Below are 6,000 nucleotides of genomic sequence, written 5' to 3' on the forward strand. Positions count from 1 at the left end.
GGCAGGCCAGGCATGGACCTCTGTATCCCAAGTCTAAGATTATTATGGAATCAATTCTATTCAGCTATCACCCCATTTCCCAATTAATAAAGTCATGGCATACTGATCCAGATTTATAAATGCATGCTGATCAAGTTTCAAAAACATCACAGTCCCATGAAGATGCAAACCCACCCATTCTACAGACGATGTGAACTTCAGGTGTTTTCCTCAAGTGTTGCCAGGAATACACACAGACACACACACACACACACACACACACACACACACTCTCTCTCTCTCTCATTTGCCTGAAACTCACAAAATAAGTTAGGCTAACTGGTTAGCAATCTCCAGAGACTCACCTGTTTCCACCTCCCCAGTGCTGGGATTCCAAGTGTGCATTACTATACCAGGCTCTGTTATGTGGGTTCTGAGGGATCAAACTCAGGCCCTCATGCCTGCAAGGAAAGTTATTTACTGACTAAGCTGTCTCTCCAGCCCTCATTCTATAGACAATTCTGAGCTGGACAGTATGTATTTTCATTGTATCATTTCATTCTCCAGAGATCAGGTTGTGGTCTCTACCTGATTATCTCTTTTTGAGCAGCGGGAAGGGAAATTATCAGAAGCAATTGGATGGCTCAATAGGATGCTCCTTTGCCACAAGGCTTGGTTCTTTCTAGCAGTGACTCTGAGAAGTCAGGTTGATAATTTTGGTTGGATGGACCATTGGCCATGTCATAGGCTGCCAGTGAGCCCCACTGATGAATAGGACCAGCCCTACATACACATAATCCCTACTTGATCATCCTACAAGGTTAGACAGTTTTACCATTTACTATTGCTGTGGCAACAGATACATTATCTAACTTCTCTGAGTCTTGATTTTCTCATCTGGAAATGGGATATTGAAGAAATGAATCCTTTATTATGAGTTGCATGTCAGCTGTCAGCCAGATTTCATATCCAATCAGCAATCTGTAGTGTAGACAAACATCTGATCTTGATGTGCCCCTTTCAGATCTCCTACCCTGGCTCTGAGTTTGGAACAGTTCCTCCATCTTTCTTCACTTGTAAAGTGAGAAGGTTGAACTTCAGCTGACCTCTGAAGAGGAGACCGTGGGTCTATTAGCTGGGCATTGACTGCAATAATAAATTATTTACTGGTGCCAGTGGTGTTATCACCTGAGGCTATTGTTCCTTAGGCAATAACTTATTCAACACATCCAGAGGGAAGAGTTAGGCAAAGTCCAAGGGAATAAGAAAAAGCCATTTTATTTTATTGGAGGGACTAATTTCCAAGCACAAAGGAGAAAGAAAATAGTGAGAAGATGAAATACCTGCTCCAAAATGCACAAATAAAAGCTATGTTTGTATTGAAGATCTTCTTCAAAGTCAGTCTGGAACTCTGATATTACTCTGCAACTCCACCAGTTCTTTTTCACTGACACAAAGCAGCCCCATGATACATCAGGCTTGTGTTCTGTTTCTCCTTGCATAGCCTCTCGTCCAGACCCTTTCTTCCTTTCTTCTGAGCACTTCTGTTGTCACTGGTTCCAGTGAGAAAGCCACTTTCGTAAGTTTTCTTTGGCATCATAACCCAAGCTGAACCTGCTCCCGTTGTTGCATTATGCCATCTCTAGCACAGAAAAGTTTCACTGCGTGTATTTCATATGCACAGTTTGGACTAAGCACAAGCTGAATTTCAGTGGGGGAAAAAAAGCAACATTGTCTATTTCCCTTGATCTTTAACCCCAGACTTTTCTGACAGCCTTCTTGGCTTCTCACAGTTAGGAGGCTTACCTTTATTACATTTCTCCATGAACTTGTTTGCCCAACATCCTATTGTCCTTTGTCTGCACAGGTGTGGCCACGTTCCCAATGAATAGCCGGGTATTTTCCATGCTCAAGAAATTAGTGCAGGGAAATCTTTATTACCTCAGACTCCCTGGAGACACATTCTCTCCACCAATACCAAGAGAATAAGAAGAGGACAGCAAAAGAGCAAGGAAGTTCACAATACAGCTTAGACCTACCAAGACCTGGCAGGCATGGCAGAAAGAGTGAAGAGAGCTTGGAAAAATCAATGATGGTCTGGAAAAGACAATTATATAGGAAGGCATGGTGCTATGGTCTGAACGTCTGTGCCTTGACCCCAGTACATATGCTGAAGTCTCCACCTGCGGTGTAATGCAGTCTGAATTATCATGATTTTAATTAGTGCTCATGTAAAAGAGACTCTAGACAGCTACTATTTCCTTTTCACCATGAGTGAACCCAGCTCTGTGTGTGAAGCTTAACTCTGTCTGTGAAAAACCAGGGCCTCCTCAAACATCAGATCTGCTGGCACCTTGATCTTCAAGGTAGAGGAATTTTAATCCAGCAACATGGCTACCCTGGCAAGGGATCACATCAAAAGATCTAGATCTGTGCGATCGATCCAGGTGGAATATAGAAAAATCCTTAGTAAAATCTTTAATTGCCCTGGATGAAATACAAACACACCTTTAATCCTAAACAATGACATCTAATTGAGGGACAGACAAAGTGACAATCAGAGAAAGACTTGACAGAATGAGCCAGAGATAGGATAGGCCCAACTCTCACAAGAACAGATAGGAAAGAGAGGCTACTTCAGAGCAAGGTAGGAAGAGAGGGGGAGTTGAGTTCATGCAATTCAGTTCAGTTCGTGCAGTCAGTGGGGTCAGGGCAGTTGTCTGTGGAGTTCAGAGGTAGTCTTTCTAACTAGTTCAGTCAGAGGCCCAGAGAGAAGCCAGATTAAACCAGTCAGATTGGAGAGAAGTTTAAGCCTAAACACTGAGTTGAACCAGTCAGTCAGAGTGCAGAAAGAACTGTAAAGAGTGAACTTATTCAGTAGTGTCAGAGATTGAAACATTCTAGGCCAAGGTCAGTAGACAGAGGCTGGGAACTGAAGCCTTCAAGGTCCTAGCTTGAAGAAGATTAGATTGTTCAGAGGCTAGAAGCTTCTAGGCCTAGGGATAGTTAGAACAAAGAAAGAAATGTTCTGGGCTCAACTGGCTCTTATCACTTCGTCAGAGAAAATAAAAGCCACATTTACATTGGGCTTGAAACCTCCAGAACTATGAGAAGTGAATGTCTGTTGCTTATAAGCAATGCAGTCAATATTTTTCTGTCCCAGAAGCCCAAATGGAGAGAGAGACAGAGACAGAGAAATAGAGAATGTTCTTGATGGTGTTAGCACACATGTGCAGTCCTTCCTCAGTTGTGCTGCTTTTCCTGTAAACATTTAGTTTGGGTTTCCATTACTGTGAACAGACACCATGACCAAGGGAACTCTTATAAAGGACAACACTTAATTGGGGCTGGCTTACAGGTTCAGAGGTTCAGTCCATTATCATCATGGCAGGAAGCATGGAAGGGTCCAGGCAGACATGGTGCTGGAAGAGTCCTGCATCTTAATCAGAAGGCAACCAGGAGGGGACTGACTTCTGTAGGCAGTTAGGAGGAGGCTCTCTACACTGGGCTGAGCTTGAGCCCTAGGAACCATCAAAGCCCACCCCCACAGTGACATGCTTCCTCTAACAAAGACACATCTCCTCTGATAAGGCCACATCTCTTAATAATGACACTTCCCATGGGCCAAGCCTAATCAAATCACCACAGACACCCTTCTCACTAATGTGTACCAGATGTGCTGAAGGGCGTAGTTTTGCTGCTATTGTACTTACTTTTCCCACTGCTGTGACAATACCTGACAAAATCAGCATAAGGAAGAAAGGGTTATTTTGACTCATTCTGAAGCAATGGTTCTCAACTTGTGGATTGTGACCCCTTTGGGGGTGAATGACCCTTTCACAGGGAGTCACCTAAGACCACCAGAAAACAGAAATTTGCATTATGATTCATAACAGTAGCAAAGTTACAGATTGAAAACTACCGGTCTGAGGGGATACAATCAACCCAATTATGGCTGGAATTTAACACAGCTGATCATCTTGCTCCCACAGCCAAGAAGAAAGAGCAGATGAATAACCTGTAGCTTCTGGCCATAGCCTGGTTTCTTCTGATGACTGCTGCTCTTCTGCTGCTTCTAAAGGTGTCTTAGAGATTGATCCTTGGCCTCTTTCTTTCTTGTTTCTCTCTAGTAGACCATCCCTACTATTCCTCTGAGTCCATTTTGCCATTTTCAGCTTTGTATACTTCCAAATGCCTCTGGTCACTTCCATGCCAATGCCTCAGTGATTCCTTCAAGCTGTACATGACCAAAATTGTGCTATTGTGCTCCTACTCATATCCTTCTCTTGCAGGATGGCTTCCTTCCTAAGAACTGTGGCTCTGCTGACGAGGCATGTAAAAATAAGAGCCAACAAATTACTCTTGGAACCTAACTTAGATTCTATCCACCATCAAACCTGTCAGTTCTATGTCCTGTCCCTCTCCTGAATCCTCTGCTTCTCCTCATCCCAAGTGTTATTATCCTACTCATGGCTTCAATTCTTCTTACCTGTTTTCCCCACCTGCAGCCTTCAGCCATGATCTTCATTCTGTCAGAAACGTAAATACTCTTTTCACCTTTAATCACAAAATTGGTAATCCCTATTCATCCTTAGAACAAACTCGATGGCTTGTATAAATCAAGACATTTATTATCTCACAGTTCTAGAGGTCAGAAGACCTAAAATCAAAGGCTGTGAACAGGGGTATGGAAAATGGTCAACTGGAACACAGTGTTATATAGTGGAGGTATTTTCTGATGGTCTACTGCATAGTGGGTATAGATGATGATGATGATGATGATGATGATAATAATAATAATAATATTTTACATTTCAAAGGAGCTAAAGGGGCCAGCCATGGTGACACAGACTTGTAATTCTAGGTACTAGGGAGGCTAAGGTAAGAGGCTCACTTGAATCCAGGAGTTCTAGGCTGCAAGGCACTGTGTCTGCACTATGTTTGGCATCCCGATGGCGACCTCTTTAGAGTAGGGGGCTACCAGGTTCCCTAAAGTGGTTGTGAACTAGCCCAGGTCAGAAATGGAGCAAGTCAAAATAGATAAATATTTTGAGAGAATATTTTGAATGTTTTAACTAGAAAAAATGTTAAATTTCTGATTTCATCATTTCATGGTACATACACATATCAAAACATCACACTGTACCTATAATACACACAATTACTGTTAAATAAAAAGAAAATAAACTTAAAAATATATCAAGGAATACAAAGGACCTTATTCATTCTAGAAGCTCTGGGGAAAATGTCTTAGTTAGGTTTTCCATTGAAGTAATAAAAAACATGGCTAAAAGCAGATTGGGAAAGGAAGGATTTATTTCAGCTTACAACTACATCACTGTGGGAAACCAGGATAGGAATTCAAACAAGGCAGGAACCTGGAGGCCACTCAGGGGTGCTGCTCACTGACTTGGTGCTCTTCAGCCTGCTTTCTTATACAAACATGGAGCCACAAACCACAGCCCAGGGCTGGGCCCTTCTGCATCAATACTCACTCAAGAAGATGCCCCCCCCACACACACACACTTGCCTACAGGCCAGTCTGATGGAGGCATTTTCCCAGCCGAGATTGCTTCCTCTCAGATGGCTCTAGTTTGTGTCAGGTTGACAGCTAACCAGCAGAGGGAGGATCCACCTTAGAGACCACAGACTTCTTTTTCTTGTTTTGCTTTTCATTTACTTTTAGAACTTTACTTCAACATAACTGTGCATAAGAAATGTATTCATATTAGTTAATAGAATGAAATTATGGTTCAGTTATTCTACACAATTTTGACCAGAAACTTGGTACATGCTTTACAATTTTTTTTAAAGCAATAGGGTTTACTTTTATCTATCACAGATGTGCAAAAAATTCTCCATCAAATGCTGCTGAAGAAGGTGGCAGAACCTTAAGACTGCAAGATTCTTGAGGCTGCCTGTGTTCCTTTCAGACCAGTGCCACTTCAACAGCCACCACCATGTCACAGCTTCTCCCATCCTTACTTTCCTGCCTCCCTCTCATAAGGACTTGGAGTCCAC

The sequence above is a fragment of the Apodemus sylvaticus genome, chromosome X (genome assembly GCF_947179515.1).
Source record: "Apodemus sylvaticus chromosome X, mApoSyl1.1, whole genome shotgun sequence".
NCBI classification, from domain to species: Eukaryota; Metazoa; Chordata; class Mammalia; order Rodentia; family Muridae; genus Apodemus; species Apodemus sylvaticus.